At 37.5% G+C, this 20,952-nt stretch overlaps 1 long non-coding RNA gene across 3 annotated transcripts in view; it reads right to left on the bottom strand.

The window, feature by feature from the left end:
• The window catches only part of LOC136338177 (uncharacterized), a 45,917-nt gene that overhangs the window by 717 nt on the left and 24,248 nt on the right, over positions 1-20,952 (bottom strand). For 2 of the 3 annotated variants that reach the window (XR_010731928.1, XR_010731927.1), the window contains 3 exons: positions 3,714-4,112; positions 2,497-2,558; positions 501-894 (listed from right to left, as the gene is read on the bottom strand). This is a non-coding gene — a long non-coding RNA (uncharacterized lncRNA). Of the gene's footprint in view, positions 1-500; positions 895-2,496; positions 2,559-3,713; positions 4,113-6,738; positions 6,801-20,952 lie in introns of all 3 variants that reach the window. The other variant, XR_010731926.1, reaches the window with a different exon arrangement.

Genomic DNA, 20,952 nt, shown 5'->3' with positions numbered 1-20,952 from the left:
ACTCCCAAATACAGTGCTTGATAAACTTACGATTATTTTATTTATGTATATTTTTTTCTTTCTGTCACCCCATGACAGTGTAGTATTCATAAAGACAAAATGTGAGTCTGTCTCATTCACTATAGGCAAACAGTGTCGAGCAGAGTGCCTGGCACATAATAGAAATACTATAAATGTTTCCTGAATGAATGAATATATATTCATTTGCATACGGACACAGATATGCATAAATGACCAACACTGTGGACACAGAGAGATATGCTCATGTGCAATGCACATTTAGGCACACTGATGTAAACACACCCAATGTACCAGAGTATATATACATAGAGAAATATAAGAGGTACACAAAAAATATGGGAAAAAAATGTTCTAATTTTAAGAGTAGATATATCTGTATAAAAATTTGTTGATGTTCTTGTTTTTGAGATCATTTTTCTTGCACTCCTGCAATAAGAATACATTTTTTACAATGAAAAAGCTGTTAAAATTCAACATACCTGTCAAATTAAAGCACATACTATTTTACAATACACGAAGTACGTGTATATAAAAGAAGTTAAGCCCTCGCTGGTTGGTTCAGTGGTAGAGCGTCAGCCTCACATGCAGAGTCCAGGGTTCGAGTCCCGGCCAGGTCATACAGAAGAAGCGCCCATCTGCTTCTCCACCTCTCCCCCTCTCCTTCCTGTCTGTCTCTCCCTTCCCCTCCCGCAACTGAGGCACCATTGGAGCACAGAAAATTAGGGCGCTCCAGTGGCTCTGGTCGCAACAGGGCTATGATCTGGGGGTGCAGAGCATCCTCCCCTGGTTGGCAGAGCTTCGACCCCTGGTGGGCGTGTCGAGTGGATCTCGGTCGGGTGCATGCGGGAATCTGTCTGACTCTCTCTTTTCCAGCTTCAGAAAAATACAGAAAAAATAGAAGTTAAAAAGACAGAAGTTAAAAGCGTAGAAATGGAATTCATTGAGTGCACATACATGAGTTCTTAGCACAGTGCCTGGTATATGATGGGCACTTTCAAAGGTTCTATGAAAGCATGGTTATAAAGAAAGGAGAAAAACAAGATGAACCAAGACATTTTCAGAAAACAAACCACTAAGGATACATAAAATCTTTAAAGAAATTGCAAATTAAATCAAAGTTTACACAACGCTGTCAACCAAAATATTCCTTTGCACCAGTAATGAGGCGTGATTCTCAAGATGCACACGAGTTATCAGCAGAGAAGCACATGTAACAGAGACCATTATTGTACATGCTATAGAGCAAGTTCCAGCCAACTTGAGAGGATTCAAATGATACCAAGTATTTATCTTGCTTTCACTACAATTAACGTTAAAGAACTAGCAAGCAGTAACAAGAATTTCCTTATATTTACAAGTTATAAAAGTTTCTTTTAGATAGCCTTGAATTCAACATTTATAGAAAATGCACAACACTCAACTGATGTATTTTTCCAGGTGAACTCATCTGAGCTGTTATTCCAAAGGTGCACATGAGGTTGAGGCAGGAAAGCGCACTTGGAAAACATTTACCACAGATAATTCTGTATGTTCTTTCAAGGAATTTTCCACTACCTCTCACCTTAGAAATGATATAAAGCATGTATCTTGTTGTCATTACAATTAATATAGTAAGCAGTAATAGAAATTAACTAAAAATTCCATTTTTTGACGATAACAAAATTTTTCCAAAATAACCCCCCCTCAAAATCACAATTCAAGTTGCAAAATACCTTAATATTATTGGAAATAAAAACTACAAGAAGAAACCTATTCAAAAATGTAGTGATGAATATATTTTATGGCAAGAAAACCATAAAATACACAGCCTTTCTACCTATATTAAGAACCAGGATACTGAATAAAATCCAGAGAATGTAAAAAAAAAGTGTTCACAGCCTGAGCAGGCTAAGCACAGTGGTTAGAGCATTCAACTGGAATGCAGGGAACCCTGGTTTGAGATTCCAAGGTCACCAGCTTGACCGAGGGCTCATATGATTTTAGCAAAGCTCACCAGCTTAAGCCCAAGGTCACTGGCTCAAGCAATCAGTCACTCGATCAGTTGTAGCCCCCTTGTCAAGTCACATATGAGACAGGAGTCAATGAACATGTAAGGGGTCAAACCAAAAACTGATGATTTATCTGTGACCTGGCACTTAATAAAAACTCTGTCCATTTCTGTCTGTCTGTCCTTATCTATTTCTCTCTCTGACTCTCTCCTTGTCTCTGTTAAAAAAAAGGAAAAAAAGAAATGTTCACAGGGACATTTGGAGGGTGTATACCATATTTCTCCATGTATAAGACTCATCTTTTTTGAAAATTGTGGAATTAGAAAACTGCGTACGTCTTATACAGTGGTTGTAGTATTTTTTACTTGCATTTTCCGTTTATTTGCATTTGTTATCATTTTCACAAAATATGTGCCCCAAAATTAAGGTGCGTCTTATACAGAGAGGCTTCTTAGACATGGGGAACTCTGGGACTCTAAGACCTTACCATTTATTTCCTCTTGGGGTGAGATTTTGAAAAACATAACTCATTCTTCTCTGCAATTTAAGCTGCAAAAACAACAAAAAAAAGCCATTGTCATTTTTCTTTAATTTAGATATTCATGTTAGATGCAGGATAAAGGGGGGAAAATACAGACAGATAGTCAGTAACATCAATTTGTTTCTGTATGTGCCTTGACCCAGGAGCAAACCTATGACATTAGCATATGTGTGTGATGCTTTAACTACTGAGCTCTCTGGTGAGAGCAAGACTTTGTCTTTTGGGGAAAAAATTTACTAGAGAAAACCAGAGGAAATTAAAAAATAAAATGATAATCTGGTCTGCTGTGGTGACCACACCAGAAGACTTTTCTTTACTCTTGAAATTGAGGGGCATAATCACTATTACTAATTGTTTAGACAAAGTGACCCCTTTCCTAACATGGACTATCTCTTGTGCCATGGCAGCAGTCCAGACTCCTAATAGAGCTCCTAAGTTTTCGACATCAGAATTTATCTGAGCATTGGTCACCACATACAAGCTAGGGTTTTTCCTCACAGAACACCTCCCAGGGTCTTTGTTTCATAACTTCTATATTTTTGTAGTTTTATAACTGGGAACATGCATTGCTGAAAAACCGAGACTGATTTCTCAGCTCTGCCTTCTGAGAATCTGATATACTGAACCTCGCCACAATAAATCATAACTGACACCAAAGATATTCCACTCCCAAATACAGTGCTTGATAAACTTACGATTCTTTTATTTATGTATATTTTTTTCTTTCTGTCACTCCATGACAGTGTAGTATTCATAAAGACAAAAAATGAGTCTGTCTTATTTACTATTGGCCAACAGTGTCAAGCACAGTGCCTGGCACATAATAGAAATACAATAAATGTTTCCTGAATGACTAAATAAATATTCATTTGCATACGTACTCAGATTACACAAATGACAGACACTGTGGACTCAGAGAGAAATGCTCAGGTTCAGTTCACATCAATGCACACAGATGTAAACACACCCAATATACCAGAGTATATATACACAGAGAAATATAAGAGGTACACAAAAAATATGAAAAGAAAATGTCCTAATATTAACAGTAGATATATCTGTATGAAAATTTGTTGATGTTCTTGTTTTTAGATCATTTTTCTTGCACTCCTGCAATAAGAATACATTTTTTATAATGAAAAAGCTGTTAAAATTCAACGTACTTGTCAAATCAAAGCACATCCTATTTTACAATACACAAAGTAGATGTATGTAAAAGAAGTTAAGCCCTGGCTGGTTGGCTCAGTGGTAGAGCGTTGGCCACGCGTGCAGAAGTCCGGGGTTTGATTTCTGGCCAAGGCATACAGGAGAAGCGCTCATTTTCTTCTCAACCCCTCGCCCTCTCCTTCCTCTCTGTCTCTTTCCTCCCGTCCCACAGCCAAGGCACCATTGGAGCAAAGATAACCCGGGCGCTGCAGTGGCTCTGGTCTCAACAGGGCTATGAACCGGGGGTGCAGAGCATCCGCTCCTGGTTGGCAGAGCTTCGCCCCCTAGTGGGCATGCCGAGTGGATCTCGGTCGGGCGCATGTGGGAATCTGTCTGACTGTCTCTCTCGTTTCCAGCTTCAGAAAAATAAAGAAAAAAAAGAAGTTAAAAAGACAGAAGTTAAAAGCATAGAAATGGAAGTCATTGAGTGCACGTACATGAGTTCCTAGCACAGTACCTGGTATATGATGGGCACTTTCAAAGGCTTTATAAAAGCATGGCTGGAAAGAAAGGAAAAAAACAAGATGAACCGAGAGATTTTCAAAAAACAAACCACTAAGGATACATAAAATCTTTACAGAAACTGCAAATTAGAATCAAAGTTTATAGATAACGCTGTCAACCAAAATATTCCTTTGCACCAGTAATGAGGCGTGATTCCCAAGGTGCACATGAGGTGTCAGCAGAGAAGCACATGTAACAGAGAACATTATTGTATGTGCTATGGAGCAAGTTCCAGCCAACTTCAGAGGATTGAAATGATACCAAGTATATGTCTTGCTTTCACTGCAATTAACGTTGAAAGAACTAGAAAGCAGTAACTAGAATTTATATTTACAAGTTGTAAATGTTTCTTTTAGATGAATTCAACACTGATAGATAACGGACAACACCCAACTGATGTATTTTTCCAGGTGAATTCATCTGAGCTGTTATTCAAAATGTGCACATGAGGTTGAGCCAGGGAAGCGCACTTGGAAAACATTTATCACAGATAATCCTGTATGTTCTTTCAAGAAAGTTTCCACTACTTCAAACCTTAGAAATGATATAAAACATGTTTCTTGTTGTCATTACACTTAATATAGTAAGCAGTAATAGAAATTACCAAAAAAATTCCATTTTTTGACGGTAAGAAAATTATTCCTATATAACCCCCCCTCAAAATCACAATTCAAAATGCAAGATACCTTAATATTATTGGAAATAAAAACTACAAAAAGAAATCTATTGTAAAATGTTCTGATCAATATATTTTATGGCAAGAAAACTTTAAAATACACAGCCTTTCTACCTATATTAAGAACCAGGATACTAAAAAAATCCAGAGAAACTAAAAAAAAACTGTTCACAGCCTGAGCAGGCGATGGTACAGTGGTTAGAGCATTCGACTGGAATGCAGGGAACTCAGGTTTGAGATTCCAGGGTGGCCAGCTTGACCAAGGGCTCATATGATTTGAGCAAAGCTCACCAGCTTAAGCCCAAGGTCACTGGCTCAGGCAATCGGTCACTGGATCAGTTGTAGTCCCTTGGTCAAGTCACATATGAGACATGAGTCAATGAACATGTAAGGGGTCACAACGAAAAACTGATGATTGATCTGTGACATGGCACATAATAAAAACTCTGTCCATTTTGGTCTGTCTGTCCCTATCTATTCCTTTCACAGACTCTCTCCCAGTCTCTGTAAAAAAAAAAAGGAATAAAAGAAATGTTCACAGAGACATTTGGAGGGTGTATATCATATTTCTCCATGTATTAGACTCATCTTTTTAGAAAAATGTTACGTTAGAAAAATGCCTGCATCTTTTACAGTGGCAACCACTGTAGAGCACAGTGCCTGGAACATAATAGAAATACAATAAGTTTTAATGAATGAAAGAATAAATAGTAATTTGCATGCATACACAAACAAGGTGGCAGCAGAGAAGCACATGTAACAGAGACCATTATTGTATGTGCTATGCAGCAAGTTTCAGCCAACTTCAGAGGATTGAAATAATATCAAATATGTCTATTGCTTTCACTAGAGTTAACATTGAAACGAGTAGCAAACAGTAACTGGAAATTCCTTATATTTACAAGTTATAAAAGTATCTTCTAAATAGTCTTGGTTTCAATATTGATAGATAAAGCACAACTCCCAACTGCTGTGTTTTTTCAGGTGAACTGCTCTGAGCTGTTATTCCCAAGGTGAACAAGAGGTGGCAGCAGAGATGCACACTTGGAAAATATTTCCCACAGATAATCCTGTATTTTCTTTCAAGCAAGTTTCAACTACCTCTAACCTTAAAATGATATAAAGCATGTTTCTTGTTGTCCTCACACTTTATATAGTAAACAGTAATACAAATTAACTAGAAAGTAAAAGAAAAAATGTTCACAGCGTGAGCAGGCAATGGTGCAGTGGTTAGAGCAATTGACTGGAATGTGGTGGACTCAGGTTTCAGATCCCAAGGGTGCCATCTTGAGCTTGGGTTCATGTGGTTTGAGCAAAGCTCACCATCTTGAGCCCAAGGTCGCTGTCTAGAGCAAGCGGTCACTCTATGAGATATAGCCCCCTGATCAAGGCACATATGAAACAGGAGTCAATGAACAAATAAGCGGTCACAACGAAAAACTAATGATTGATCTGTGACCTGGCACATAATAAGAACTCTTTCTCTGTCTGTCTGTTTCTATCTATCCCTCTCTCTGACTCTCTCCCTGTCTCTGGAAAAGAAAAAGAAAAACAGGAATGTTCACAGAGACATTTTGTGGGTGTATATCATATTTTCCCATGAATGAGACTCATCTTTTTTGAAAAATGTAGGGTTAGAAAACTGGGTGTGTCTTATACAGTGGTTGTAGAATTTTTTACTTGCATTTCTCATTTATTCGCTTTTGCTATCATTTACTCAAACTTTGAGCCCCCCAAATAAGGTGCATCTTATACAGGGAAGCTTCTTATACATGGGGAAATATGGTACTTTACAACCTTACCATTTATTTCCTCCTAGGGTGAGATTTTGTAAAACATAATTCATTCTTCTATTCAATTTAAGCTGCAAAAAACAACAACAAAAAAGCCATTCTCATTTTTTCTTTTATATATTTATTCATGTTAGAGGCAGGATAAAGAGGGGAAAAGACAGACAGACAGTCAGAAACATCAATCTGTTTTGTATGTGCCTTGACGCAGGGCCAACCCTATGATATAAGCGTATGGGTGTGATGCTTTATCTACTGCGCTCTCTGGTGAGAGCAAGCCATTGTCTTTGGTGAAAAAATTTACTAGAGAAAACCAGAGGTAATTAAAAAATAAAATGATAATTAGTCTGTTGTGGTGCCAACATCAGAAGACTTTTATTTGTTCTTGAAATTCAAGGGCATAATCAGTATTTCTAATTGTTTAGCACAAAGTGACCCCTTTTCTAACATACACTTTCTCTTGTGCTGTGGCAGCAATCCAGACTGAGAGATCTCCTAAGCTTTGGACATCATTAATTTAACTGAGCATTGGTCACTACATAGAAGCTAGGTTCTTTTGCTAAAAGAACACCTCCCAGGGTCTTGCTTTCATTACTTTTATATTTTCTCCATTTTATACCGAGAACACGCATTGCTGAAAAACTGAGACTTATGTCTCAGCTCTGCCTTCTGAGAAACAGATATACTGAACATCACCACAATAAATCATAACTGACACCAAAGATATTGCACTACCAAATTAAGTGCTTCTTACACTTATGTTTATTTTATTTATGTATATTTTTCTCTTTCTGTCTACCCCATTACAGTGTAGTATTTATAAAGACAGAAAGTGAGACTGTCTCATTCACTATAGGCAACCAGTGTCGAGCGCAGTTCCTGGCAATTAATCAAATACAATAAGTGTTTCCTGAATGAACGAATAAATAGTCATTTACATATGTACACAGATATCCACAAATCACAGACACTCTTGACACAGAGAGATATGCTCATGTGCAATGCACATTTATGCACACAGATGTACACACACCCAATGTACCTGAGTATATAAACATACAGAAATATAATACGTAAACAAAGAATATGGAAAGAAAATGTCCTAATATTAACAGTAGATATATCTGTATGAAAATTTGTTGTTGTTGTTTTTGAGATCATTTTTCTTCCACTTCTGCTATAAGAATACTTTTTTATAATAAAAAAGCTGTTAAAATTCAACATACTTGTCAAATCAAAGCACATCCTATTTTACAATACATGAAGTTGATTTATGTAAAAGAATTTCAAAAGACAGAAGTTAAGAGAGTAGAATGGGAAGTCATTGAGTGCACGGACATGAATTCCTAGCACAGTGCCCAGTATATGATGAGCACTTTCAAAGGCTTTATGAAAGCATGGCAGGAAGTAAAGAAGAAAAATAAGTTGAACCCAGAGATTTTCAGAAAACAAACCACTGAGGATACACAAAACCTTTCCAGAAATGGAAAATTGAAATCAACATTTAAAGACAATGCTCTGTACCAAACTATTCCTTTGGACCTGTTCTGATGCTTGATTCCCAAGATGCACATGAGGTGGCAGCAGAGAAGCACATGTAACAGAGACCATTATTGTATGTTCTATGGAGCAAGTTCCAGCCAAAATCAAAGGATTGAAATGATACCAAGAATAATTCTTGCTTTCACGACAATTAACGTTGAAAGAAGTAGTAACTGTAACTAGAAATTCGTTATATTTACAAGTTATAAAACTTTCTTATAGATAGCCTTGGATTCAACATTGATAGATAACGCAAAACACCCAACTGATGTATTTATCCAGATGAACTGATCTGAGCTGTTATTCCCAAGGTGCACACGAGGTGGCAGCAGGGAAGCGCACTTGGCATCAATGTGTTTCTAGTGTTTCTGTCTTGCAGCCATATATACTAAAGTGCAATTTTGAAAGTTCGGAAAGGGGAGCAGAAATTGAAAAACTGCTTGCAGGCAGGCAATGCTGGAGAAGTGTTTCCTTCCTCCACATCCTCATCATCTCTGGTTTTTTATGGATTTGTAAGAGAAAGCCCTTCTGACAAGTGTGAAGTAATGTGTCATAGCCGTTTTAATTTGCATTTCTCTCCTGATTTCTGACATGGAGTATTTTTATATGCCCATATTTAGTGGGGAGTTATTTGAATACTCCATCACTTCATTTTCTAAGGTTGATAGTTTCCAGTTTTGTTTTGACTTTTTTAGAAATCATGGTATATATTGCTTCCGTTCAGCTTGATGTTTCACCAATTTAATGGATTTAAGTAGGAACTGCTAGAATGAGTCAGCCACTAAACTGAGTGAGGTATAGAATAATCGGCTTCTTAAGTAGGCATAGAGTTCCTTAGCTGCCTCTCTGACCCAAATGGCACTTGCATATTTTTATTTTGTTGCACAGTTAGGATAAACTTTACCTTATCTGAAAATGCTCCTGAGATAGTGTCTGCTTCTTCTAGTTATGCTGAGGCAATTTAATTGCTCCAGCAGCCACTTGGGAGGCATTGCCATGGAACTGAGAGAAAGAGATAAGACTGGAAAGTGTCTATATACAGAGGACCAGCAGAGAAATGTTTTGGTATTTAACATTGTGGGTTTCTTAAAAGATATTTTTTTGTGGTGTAGGGTAGTGGGAATTTGCGTGAGAATTGGAATTATATGTTTATGTATACTTCCCTTTATATTACCAAGAAACTAAGCATATATGTGACAACTAGTAAATATGTCTTGCAAAATATTTAAAAAATCATGCTACTAGTAAATACAGCTCAACCAACAACAAGATTGATTTTGTTTATGAATATCAATGTAAAGAATACTGGCATAACATATACAATTACTTAATTTTGTTTTTTACCAGAATTAAAATTTTCTAAAATGATTAGAATACTAGTATATATCAATAAAGCTACAGAAAAATGAATAACAAAATGAACTCTGTATAAAATGAAACAAATATATGTTCTAATTGAATTAAAATACATGATATACTGGGATAAGTTTTTGAGAGAAAGAGAATTAGTGGTAATAGTTTTATATGGTCTGAAGCTGTCCACTGGGTGTGCTGAATCTGGGAATCTCTGGAATTTGTAAGCCACAGTCAGCCTTCACCTGTGTTCTTTCCTAGGACCACCTGGTATGGAGTTGCAAAATGATTTGCAGCCTGACCTGGTGGTAATGCTGTGGATAGTGAGTTAGAACGGGATGTTTAGGAACCGAGTTAGAAACCTCAAGGTCGCCAGCTTGAGTATAGGCTTATCTGATTTAAGGAAGGGTCACCAGCTTGAGCTCAAGATCGCTGGTTTGAGCAAGGTGTCACTTGGTCGGTTGTAGCCTTCCAGTTAAGGTACATATTAGAAAGCAATCAATGAACAACTAAGGTGCCACATCAAAAAATTGATGCTTCTCATTTCTCTCCCTTTCTGTCTGTCTATCCCTATCTGTTCCTCTCTCTGTCTATATCTATCTCTCTCACACACAAAAAAAATTAATTTGCAGATGTCTGCTTCTTGTGCTGGACTTGGAAGTGTCTGGGCAAGAGGCCAAGTTGCAAACCATTGGCAGCTACTACTGCAGGACCTGAGGCTACTTTGCAAGATGTACAAACGTGCTGAGGCCAGGTGCTGCTTGTTTGAGATTTTAGGAAATTCTGAGGCATTAACTAAGACAGGACACTCATATGGAAAAACCACTTGAAACACCTTGGCTGGGCTCAGAAATAGGGTGCAGTGGGCTTAGGTAATCACTGGGGCAGGGCAAACTTGTGACCATATTGGTTAGATTCAGATATGCCATCTGCTGGACTTTCTGTGGTGAATACTTTATCAAAGATACAATTATAGCCTCTGCCAGCACTTCTGCCTGGGAGAAGGCTGTTTCTCCAGCTTTTGCCTTGATTCTGTCCAATTCATTTCTTTCCTTTTTGTCTCTTGTGCCTTTCTTACAGTTGCACCAGTGCTTGAACTCAGAGGGAGTCAGTTTAAGTATGTGTGTGAGGTGTGCATACACTTTAAGGAAAACTGCCTGGAACACCAGTAGCCCTCTGTTTTCCTCAGCCTCAATCATCAACCTCAACCTCAATCCCCCTGGTTTTTTACACCAAAAATTATGGAGACTTCTCTTTCTATCTCTGGAACTCTGAGATGGTGTCCTGGTGTGGGACTGTGACTTTTGTTTCTTAGGAGGTTATAAGATTACTCTTCATTTAGTTTAAAGTTGGTTATTCAGAATGATTGTAATTAAATTTAGTTGTAACTCCTGGCAGGAGTTGAGTGTAACATCCATCTACTTTGCCACCATCTTGAATTTTGCCTGCTGATTATTTTGGTGTTTTTTACTAACCAGTTCTGCTGTTAGTCTTGATTTGATTCTTTTTTTATAAATAATTTTATTTTTTTAATGGGGTGACATCAATAAATCAGGATACATATATTCAAAGATAACAAGTCCAGGTTATCTTGTCGTTCAATTATGTTGCATACCCATCACCCAAAGTCAGATTGTCCTCTGTCACCTTCTATCTAGTTTTCTTTGTGCCCCTCACCCTCCCCCTTTCCCTCTCCCTTTCCCCCCTCCCCCCCGTAACCACCACACTCTTATCAATGACTCTAAGTTTCACTTTTATGTCCCACCTACGTATGGAATAATGCAGTTCCTGGTTTTTTCTGATTTACTTATTTCACTTCGTATCAAGTTATCAAGATCCCACCATTTTGCTGTAAATGATCCGATGTCATCATTTCTTATGGCTGAGTAGTATTCCATAGTGTATATGTGCCACATCTTCTTTATCCAGTCATCTATTGATGGGATTTTTGATTGTTTCCATATCCTGGCCACTGTGACCAATGCTGCTATAAACATGGGGCTGCATGTGTCTTTACGTATCAATGTTTCTGAGTTTTGTGGGTATATACCCAGTAGAGGGATTGCTGGGTCATAAGGTAATTCTATTTTCAGTTTTTTGAGGAACCACCATACTTTCTTCCATAATGGTTGTACTACTTTACATTCCCACCAACAGTGTATGAGGGTTCCTTTTTCTCCACAGCCTCTCCAACATTTGCTATTACCTGTCTTGTTAATAATAGCTAATCTAACAGATGTGAGGTGGTATCTCATTGCAGTTTTGATTTGCATTTCTCTAATAGCTAAAGAAGATGAGCATCTTTTCATATATCTGTTGGCCATTTGTATTTCTTCCTGGGAGAAGTGTCTGTTCATATCCTCTTCCCATTTTTTTATTGGATTGTTTGTTTGTTTGTTGTTGAGTTTTATGAGTTCTTTGTATATTTTGGATATTAGGCCCTTATCTGAGCTGTTGTTTGAAAATATCATTTCCCATTTAGGTGGCTTTCTGTTTGTTTTGTTATCAGTTTCTCTTGCTGAGCAAAAACTTCTTAGTCTGATGTAGTCCCATTCATTAATTTTTGCCTTCACTTCTCTTGCCTGTGGAGTCAAATTCATAAAATGCTCTTTAAAACCCAGGTCCATGAGTTGAGTACCTATGTCTTCTTCTATGTACTTAATTGTTTCAGGTCTTATGTTTAGATCTTTGATCCATTTTGAGTTAATTTTAGTACAGGGGGACAAACTGTAGTCCAGTTTCTTTCTTTTGCATGTGGCTTTCCAGTTTTCCCAGCACCATTTATTGAAGAGGCTTTCTTTTCTCCATTGTGTGTTGTTGGCCCCTTTATCAAAAATTATTTGACTATATATATGTGGTTTTATTTCTGGACTTTCTATTCTGTTCCATTGGTCTGAGTGTCTATTTTTCTGCCAATACCATGCTGTTTTGATTGTCGTGGCCCTATAATAGAGTTTGAAGTCAGGTATTGTAATGCCCCCAGCTTCATTCTTTTTCTTTAGGATTGCTTTGGCTATTCGGGGTTTTTTATAGTTCCATATAAATCTGATGATTTTTTGCTCTATTTCTTTAAAAAATATCATTGGAAGTTTGATGGGAATTGCATTAAATTTGTATATTGCTTTGGGTAGTATAGCCATCTTGATTATATTTATTCTTCCTAACCAAGAACAAGGTATATTCTTCCATCTCATTATATCTTTTTTGATTTCCCTTAACAATGGTTTATAGTTTTCATTATATAAGTCCTTTACATTCTTTGTTATGTTTATTCCTAAGTATTTTATTTTTTTTGTTGCAATCGTGAAGGGGATTATTCTTTTGAGTTCCTTCTCAATTGTTTCATTGTTGGCATATAGAAAGGCTATGGACTTCTGTATGTTAATTTTGTATCCTGCGACCTTACCGTATTGGCTTACTGTTTCTAGTAGTCTTTTTGTGGATTCCTTGGGGTTTTCGATGTATAGGATCATATCATCTGCAAAAAGTGATACCTTTACTTCTTCTTTTCCGATATGGATGCCTTTTATTTCTTTGTCTTATCTGATTGCTCTGGCTAGAACCTCTAGTACCACATTAAATAAGAGTGGAGAGAGTGGACAACCCTGTCTTGATCCTGATTTAAGGGGGAAAGCCTTCAGTTTAGTGCCATTTAATATGATGTTAGCTGATGGTTTATCATATATGGCCTTTATCATGTTGAGATATTTTCCTTCTATACCCATTTTGTTGAGAGTCAAACATAAAATTGTGTTGTATTTTATCAAAAGCCTTTTCTGCGTCTATTGATAAGATCATGTGGTTTTTGTTCTTTGTTTTGTCGATATGGTGTATTACGTTAACCGTTTTACGTATGATGAACCATCCTTGAGATTCTGGGATGAATCTTACTTGATCATGATGTATTATTTTTTTAATATGTTGTTGTATTCGATTTGCTAGTATTTTGTTTAGTATTTTATCATCTGTATTCATTAGAGATATTGGTCTGTAGATTTCTTTTCATGTGCCATCCTTGCCTGGTTTTGGTATGACGGTTATGTTGGCCTCATAAAATGTGTTTGGAAGTATTGCTTCTTCCTCAACTTTTTGGAAGACTTTCTGTAGAATAGGAACCAAGTCTTCTTTGAATGTTTGATAAAATTCGCTGGAATAGCCGTCAGGGCCTGGATTTTTATTTTTGGGGAGGTTTTTAATGGTTTTTTCTATTTCTTCTCTACTAATAGGTCTGTTTAGGCTTTCTGCTTCTTCTTGACTCAGTCTAGGAAGGTTGTATTCTAGGAACTTATCCATTTCTTCTAGGTTGTTGAATTTAGTGGCATAAAGTTTTTCATAGTATTCTACAATAATTCTTTGTATATCTATGGTGTCCGTGGTGATTTCTCCTCTTTCATTTTGGATTTTGTTTATATGAGTTCTTTCTCTTTTTTTCTTGGTAAGTCTTGCCAAGGGTTTGTCAATTTTGTTGATCTTTTCAAAGAACCAGCTCTTTGTTCTATTAATTTTTTCTATAGTTTTTCTGTTCTCTAATTCATTTATTTCTGCTCTGATTTTTATTATCTCCTTTCTTCGGCTGGTTTTGGGTTGTCTTTGTTCTTCTTTTTCTAGTTCCTTAAGGTGGGAAGTTAAGTGGTTCACTTGGGCTCTCTCTTGTTTGTTCATATAGCCCTGAAGCGATATGAACTTCCCTCTTATCACTGCTTTTGCTGCATCCCATAGATTCTGCTATGTCGTACTGTCATTTTCATTACTCTGTATATATCTTTTGATCTCTGCACTTATTTCTTCTTTGACCCATTCATTCTTTAAAAGTATGTTGTTTAGTTTCCACATTTTTGTGGGATTTTTTCCCTCTTTTTTGCTGTTGAATTCTAGTTTCAAGGCTTTATGATCAGAAAATATGCTTGGTACAACTTCAATTTTTCTGAATTTGCTGATGTTGTTTTTGTGGCCCAACATATGGTCAATTCTTGAGAATGATCCATGTACACTGGAGAAAAATGTATACTCAGTCACTTTGGGATGAAATGTCCTGTAGATGTCTATCATATCCAGGTGCTCTAGTGTTTTGTTTAAGGCCACTATGTCTTTGTTGATTCTCTGTTTGGATGACTGATCTAGAGCCGTCAGCGGTGTATTGAGGTCTCCAAGTATGATTGTATTTTTGTCAGTTTCTGTTCTAAGGTCAATAAGTAGCTGTCTTATATATTTTGGTGCTCCTTGGTTTGGTGCATATATATTAAGAATTGTTATGTCTTCTTGATTCAGTGTCCCCTTAGCCATTATGAAATGAACATTTTTGTCTCTGAGTACTTTTGCTGTCTTGTAGTCAGCATTATCAGATATGAGTATTGCTATGCCTGCTTTTTTTTGGATGTTATTTGCTTGGAATATTGTTTTCCAGCCTTTCACTTTGAATTTGTTTTTATCCTTGTTACTTAGATGAGTTTCCTGTAGGCAGCATACAGTTGGATTTTCTTTTTTAATCCATTCTGCTACTCTGTGCCTTTTTATTGATGAGTTTAATCCGTTTACATTTAGTGTAATTATTGACATTTGTGAGTTCCCTATTGCCATTTTACATCTTGCTTTCTGTTAGTTTTGTGTCTTGTTTGATCCTTCTCTTTTGTTTTTCTATCTTTTGTTTTTATTTGGTTGTATTCCATACATCTTTCCTCTGTTGCTATCTTTTTTATCTTATGTGCTTCTGTGGTGGTTTTTTCAATGGTCGTTACTTTAAGTAATGAAAAGGGTTCCTACCCTGTTCATTGTAGCGCACTATTTTTTGAGTACTTTTGTACTCCATTGTCCTTTGCTACTGTTAATCTCCATCTTCTCCCTCCCCTTTCATTTTGTTGTTGTCACAGTTTAAATTTGGTTTTATTGTGTTCTTCTTGGAGCTTTTACTTGTGGCTCTGTTTTGTTTTTTTTTTTTTTGTTCTTTGTATGTGATTGGAGAACCCCCTTTAGTAATTCCTGGAGTGGGGGTTTTCTGATGATAAATTCCCTCATCTTTTCTGTATCTGTGAATGTTTTTATTTCTCCTTCATATTTGAAGGATAGCTTTGATGGGTATAGTATTGGTGGCTGAAAGTTCCTCTCTTTCAGGACTTTAAATATTGGGATCCACTCTCTTCTAGCTTGTAGAGTTTCTGCTGAGAAATCTGATGATAATCTAATGGGCCTTCCTTTATATGTTGTATTCTTCTTTTCCCTGGCTGCCTTGAGAATTTTTTCTTTGCTGTTGGTTTGTGCCAATTTCATTATGATATGCCTTGGAGTAGGTTTGTTGGGGTTAAGAAAACTCGGTGTTCTGTTTGCTTCTTGAACTTGAGGCTTTAGTTCTTTCCACAGGCTTGGGAAGTTCTCATCTATTATTTGTTTGAGTATGCTCTCCATTCCATTTTCTCTCTCTTCTCCCTCTGATAAACCTATTATTCTTATGTTATTCTTTTTGATGGAGTCTGATAATTCTTGTAGGGCTATCTCATTTTTTTTAATTTTTGAGTCTCTTTCTTCTTCTCTCTGTTGTGCCTCAAGTTGCTTGTCTTCTATTTCACTAATCCTCTCTTCTATCTGACCTGTTCTATTAGCTAAGCTTGTTACTTCATATTTCAGCTCGTGAATTGAGTTTTTCATCTCTGTTTGATTTGTTTTTATAGTTTCAATTTCCTTGGACATATATTCTTTGTGTTCATTGAGTTGTTTTCTGAGCTCCCTAAATTGCCTTTCTGTGTTTTCTTGTATATTTCAGAGCATTTTTAGGATTTCTATCTTGAATTCTCTGTCATTTAGCTCCAAGGTTTCCAATATATTAAATTTTTTCTCCATAGATTTTTCCTCATCTAGCTGTGTTACCTCTCTTTCTTTTGTATCCATGATATTCGATTTTCTCTTCCTTAATGGCATCTGAGGGTGGTTTTGTTGATAGTATTAATGAGATTTAATAAAAAGTTAAAAAAATAAAAAATCGAAAAGAGTTGGTTTTTTAAAAAAATTAATAATGAAATAAAGAAAAATAAAATAAAATAAAAATTTTTTAAAAAGGAAAGTATTCCCCCCCTCCTTTTTTCCTCTCCTCTCCTCTCCCCTCTTTCTTGAGAAAATCTTGTGGTGAACTGTGAATTATAACAAACAATGCCTGTAATGGAGGGCCTGAATTGGGGAAAAGTAATAAAGGGACAAAAAAAAAAGAAAGAAAAAAAGAAGGGTGTATGGACCCACAAAAAGCAAATAAGGAAAAAATTTGGGTCAAGAATAAAATGATTTGCTTTTAGGTATTGGTTGACTAAGAGTTATGATGAGAGGAATAAGAGGGAAACAGAAAAATGGGGGGACATATTTAAAAATTACTATTGTGTTTAGTGGAAGAAGAACTAGATAAAATGGAGAGCCAGGGATGGGAGCACTGCTAGTGAGTTAAAAAGGTGAAGTAAAAACCCCCCAAAATGCCACAAACTTAAGTTTGAGTCCCAGATAAGATAATTTGTTCGTTATTGAGGTTTGAATGAGAGAAGACGTAAAGGAGAAGGGAAGAGACTAATATAGAGGGAGAAAAGAGAGAGAGAGAGAGAGAGAGAGAGAGAGAAAATGGAACCACTAAAAAAAGAAAAAAAAAGAGGAGAGAGAGAGAGTTAAGGGTTTTGGAGTGCAACCCTCATAGAGAGAGAGGAAGAGGAGCGAAAAGATAATGGGAGAGTAACACTTATGGGTAGTATAGTTCAAGGAGAGGATAGAGTAAGACTGGCAGAGAGTTAATCGGCCAAATTGGAGGAGGAAAAAAAGTATCAAGAATGAAGATAAGAGAAACAAACGAACAAATATAATAAAATGGGATAGGTTATAAAGTCTGCAGATTATTCTTGATTTTGAGAGGTTATCTTCTTGCTTTTTCTTTTCTCTCCATCTTCCTGGTCGGTGACTCTGTACCCCGGGTTCTGCCCCTTTGGCATGCTCAGGTAGAGGTTTGCAGTTGATAAGTCTCTATGGCGATGTCATGTATTGTGCTTTAGTCTTCTTGGCAGTCGAGGCTCATTAGCATTTATAGGCTCCGACAGTGAGAGAGTCCGTGTTCCTGGAGCCTTTCTCCTAGTCTTTCCTTCCTCAATTAGTAGCCTGATAATCCAGCTATGGGGTTGCTGCTGCCTCTGCCTGGATAGTAAGAGGCTCAAAGAGCTGGCAACTCCCCACTCTATTTCCACTCAGCACAGGGCTCTGGGTAAGGCTCAGTCAGTCAGAGCTGCTAGCATAATCAGGCAGGGTTTCCATCCACTCAAAGACCTCTGGCTCTGCCACTCTATCCGGTAACACGGGCAGGCGCCCACTCCCGGTGTGCTTGGGGGAAACTCTCGCTCACTATCTGTGCGCACAGACCAGGATATCCGGTCGGCAATCTCACGCTCTGAGTGAAACCCCCAACCGCATGGAAAACTTCCAGCGTTGGAATTGGCTCTTGCTCCGTCCCCATGCGCGGCTTTTGCAAGGCGCTGGGGCAGCCCGAGATTCCGCTTTGGCCCACACAAAGATCCCTGACTCTGCCCCTCTGTGCGATAACATGGGCGTGCACTGCCGAGGCACTCGGAGGAATCTCTCGCTATCTGCGCACGCAGACCAGGATATCAGGCTGGCCGCGTTTCCCTCTGAGTGAAACCCCCACCGGCATGGAAAAGTTCCACCGTTGGAATTAGTTCTCGCTCCCTCCCATGCGCAGCTTTCCCAGGGCACTGGGGCTGCCCAGAGATTCTACTTTCGCCCACACAAAGGCCTCTGACTCTGCCTCTCTGTGGGGTAACACGGGCACCCACTCCCGGAGCTTTGGAATAAATCTCTCGCCCACTATCTGCGCGCGCCGACCAGGAGATTGGGTAAAATGGCTGCCCCGCTTGTCTTTCTTTGTCTGGGTTTGGCGCGAGTGTTAGCTTGTATTGCCCAGGTTGCCACAGGAACAGTTTTTCCTCAGCTTGGATCTCTGTGCCACAGCCTGGTTCGGCCATTTATGCCACGGCCTGGATCTGTTCACCCCCTTTGCCCGCCTCAGTTTCTATATTCACAGTTCCCAGAGAAAGCCGTCCTGTTTAGGTTAGTGAGGAAGGCGGAGCATTTCTTACTCCCTATTTCCTTCAGGGTTTGGTTATACATTTAGCCAATTTTTTGCTCGACCATACTTTTGGGTGTATTGCGAAACATCTGGAGGCTCCAAGGATAGGTTTTTCTGTTTCTGGTTGAAGATCTTGTTGAGTTTTGGGGGAGATTTATCAGTATCGCTTCCTACCCCGCCATTACTCTGACATCATCTCCTTGATTTGATTTTAATACTAGCTGTTATTTACTAATAGAAGTTCTTGCTCCATCTTTGTTTTGTTTAGGTGTGGATTTATTTTGAATTATTCTGCTTAGGACTTGGATTACAATTTGAGAACTTATTTCTTCATTTGTGAAAATTTTTGGTCATTATTACTTTAAATAGCATCTTTGCCTCATTTTTTAAAATAAATTTCTAGAGCTTCTATTTCACGTATGCTGGAGTTTCTCATTCAGTTTGTTAACGTTTTTTGTAGTTTCCATCTCTCCTCATCTCTGTGCCAAATTCTTTGTAAATTCTTCATATCTATCTTTTACCTTGATAATTTTATTTTTATTTACCTCTTGCTTACTACTGAAACTGTATTTTGAGTTTATTCAATGAGTATATTTTCTTCTCGATTGTTTTTTTATATCTACCAATTTCCATAGATTATTCTTTCATAATCCTGAATATGTTACACATATTTAAAGTCCTTTTCAGACTGCTTTATTTTTGTGATTTACGTTATTACTTGTTTTATTGTGTTTGTTGTCTCACTCTAATAGTATTGGTTTCTTCATTACCATTGTACTTTTATTTACAAACTTATTCTCAATAGAGACCCCATTAGTACCCCGGGTAGGGAGGCGTTTTTATGAAATGGTTTTGTGTTTGTATATGGTTTCAGAAAAGGTGCGGCTGCCTTGATTATTTTATTTTATTTTTATATTGGTCGTTGTTGAATAACTGTGAATTCACTTAAATAGGCAATACAGAAAGCAAAAGAGATATGAGGCATAGTTAATGACTTCTGCTTTGTGTATATTTTGTTTGGAGTTTTGAGTTGATTAAAGATGAATTTTAAATAACTTAAATAGAAAACAGAAGTGTTGATTTCAGCCTTGGAGAAAATGACGAGAGTTATGGGCTGGGTGTTTTTCAGTTATGGTAGATGTACTCCCAGTGTTTCTGAAGTCTCAGGAAAACTGGTGCCAGGATATGAAGATGCAAAACTCGAGGTTGTATCCCTACATGAACTTTACCTGTTCATTTGAAAAGCATGTGACTCAATAACAGCTAGATGAAAGAGGATCGTAAGGCAAGGTGTTTAGGAAATGGTGTGGCTATTTTTATTCTCTAAGTGTGCTGTGCCACTATTCCAAATTTCTCCAAGTTTACCTGCTTGGAACTCATAGATCAGCTTCTTAATATTCAAGATTTTTTTCTTGATTTGGCTTTCTTTGAACTGTGCAGATAATAGAAACTTTCATTATATATCTATACATGAAGCATGTTTGCAATTCTAACTTCTTGTGGATGACTGCAGGGATGACAAAGATTTTAGCCTGCCCTGTGGCTTATGAAGAAGTTTAGTTTTACCTTTAAAGCTTTGTCCTATTTCCACTGGCATTAATGCCTCACCACTTGGGCTGTGAAATTTTCTTTTTGTTTTCAGTACTTCAAAACTTTGCCTTCTTGGATGCAGACTTAATTATATATTTTTTACTTATGATTTGTTATATAGTAGACATTTCTGTGTTTGTGTTGGATTTCAGATGGTCTTTACAAGTCTGCTTAGGCATCCATCTTGAATGAAAAGCCACCAGTAAATTTACTGAAACTAAATTTTTTAACACAGTAGAGATTAAGTAGTTTGTAGATTTTTGTGGTTTTGTCTGTTAGGAAGAGTTTTCTGCCTAACTGGTGGTGACACAGTGGATAGAGTGTTGATCTGGATGCTGAGGGCCCAGGTTTGAAACCCCAAGATATTTGTTTTGAGTGCAAAGTCACCAGCTTGATCATGGGAAAACTGATATGATCCCATTGTCCCTGGCTTGAGCCCAGATGTCAATGTCTTAAGCCCAAGGTCGCTGGCTTGACCAGAGAATTACTCACTCTTCTGTAGCCCCCCCAACTTTCAATGCACATGTGAGAAGTAATTAAAGATTAACCAAAGTGCCACTGTTACAAGTTGATGCTTTCCATTTCTATCTTTCTGTCTTTTTCATTCCTTACCCTCCTCTCTCTCAATCTCTGCCTCCCTATCT

This window comes from Saccopteryx bilineata, chromosome 5 (assembly GCF_036850765.1).
Source record: "Saccopteryx bilineata isolate mSacBil1 chromosome 5, mSacBil1_pri_phased_curated, whole genome shotgun sequence".
Lineage (NCBI taxonomy): Eukaryota > Metazoa > Chordata > Mammalia > Chiroptera > Emballonuridae > Saccopteryx > Saccopteryx bilineata.
Note: the sequence above shows the minus strand (reverse complement) of the source record. Positions and strands in the feature narration are given on the sequence as shown.